The sequence below is a fragment of the Tupaia chinensis genome, unplaced genomic scaffold (assembly GCF_000334495.1).
Source record: "Tupaia chinensis unplaced genomic scaffold, TupChi_1.0 Scaffold000186_1, whole genome shotgun sequence".
Lineage (NCBI taxonomy): Eukaryota > Metazoa > Chordata > Mammalia > Scandentia > Tupaiidae > Tupaia > Tupaia belangeri.
Window position 1 is genome coordinate 1,106,770 of NW_006159661.1, and position 1,544 is coordinate 1,108,313.

At 41.5% G+C, this 1,544-nt stretch overlaps 1 protein-coding gene across 4 annotated transcripts in view; it reads right to left on the reverse strand.

Moving 5' to 3' along the window:
- The window catches only part of RNF17 (ring finger protein 17), a 153,871-nt gene that overhangs the window by 151,800 nt on the left and 527 nt on the right, over window positions 1–1,544 (reverse strand). The window lies entirely within an intron of this gene.

Below are 1,544 nucleotides of genomic sequence, written 5' to 3' on the forward strand. Positions count from 1 at the left end.
CACCAGGTCCAGGAGTCAAACCCTGGTTGGCCATGTGGGAGTCCAGCGCCCTTAGCCACCACGTCACCTGCCAATCCCATAGTCATTTTTTAAAGAGGCTTTTGCTATAGGGCATGTGCGCTCACCAGAGACATGAGAGAGACAGAGAGACAGAAAAGGAGAAATCAACCCCCACCCCCCCAAGAAAGATGGCCATGCGGCAATCCCTTCTTTAGCCTCCTCCCAGAATTTTGGGCACGCATGCATACTTGCCCAATGTGCATTTTAAGCCACTGGGTTGGAGACTCAAAACGCAGTTGACTATGTGGAGGTCCAGCAACGCAACCATTATGCCATCTGCTGATCCCCTGCATAATCATTTTTCAATCTAAAAATAAATTTAAAAAAAAGGTTTTTGTTAAAAGAGAGTTTTGTTTGTTTTTGCACTGTAGGGCGCATGTACTCACCAGTGACACAGAAAGTGAGAGATCACCCCCTGGCAGATGGCCATGCTACCATCCCTTCTCCTCCATTCTCCTCTTGGGATTTTGGACATGCACATTTGCCCGATGTGAGTTTTAAGCCTTTAAGTCAAGGACTTGGACCGCAGTCAACCATGTGAGAGTCCAGAGACATAAGAGTTCAGTGACAACCATTACGTCATCTGCTGGCCCCTCCCCAATTATTTTTAAGCACTGTAATACAAATTTATGGAAGAACTACTGATTTTAAAGGTTATGTTCTAGAAATTTATTCTGTATTTCTTATTTCATTCAAAAATGGAGAATTTTAAAAAAATAATTGTTTTATTTTATTATTATTATTTAAATTTGACAAGAGAGAGACACGGTGAGAGTGAGAAAGGAAGTGAGAAAGCAAGCCACCAGATTCAGGACTTGAACCTTGGTCGGCCATGTGGGAGTGTCCAGCGCCTTAACTACCATGCCACCTGCTGGTCCCCCAAAATGGAGATTTTTCTATGTAATAGCAGCAGTGAGAAGAGAAACCTGACTCCACTAAAACCACAGCTACTTTCTCTAGGAAGGATTACATCTAAAGGAAATCCATCTTCAGAGGAGGAAGGATACTTATCAATCTTAACTTTGAAGGTAACAACATTAAACAGTTACTCCTAGTAATAACAATTTTTGGCAGCTCCAGTAACTGAAAGTCAACGACTGTGTTCCTGTCAGACACAGCATTCTAAAGTAGCTCAAGTTACAGAAACCAGCTTGTACCTATGTGCTTGCACACACAAGAAGAGAGTTTGTACTAGACTGTGCCCTCCACAAAAAACACACAAAAGATTGTTTTTTTAAACAATGCTTTAAGACAAACTGAACCACACTATTTAAAAATTAGAGGACCGGGACCAGTAGATGGCGCGGTGGTTAAGGCACTAAACTCCCACATGACCAAGAGAGACTATACAGTTCCAGTCCTAGACCTGGTGGCTTGCTTGCACACGTGACCTGTAGCAAACTGAAAACTAAAAATAAATAAAGTTAAATAATTGAAAAAGAGGAAAAATAGGTTTTTTTTTTTTTTTTTCTTCTGGGAACATT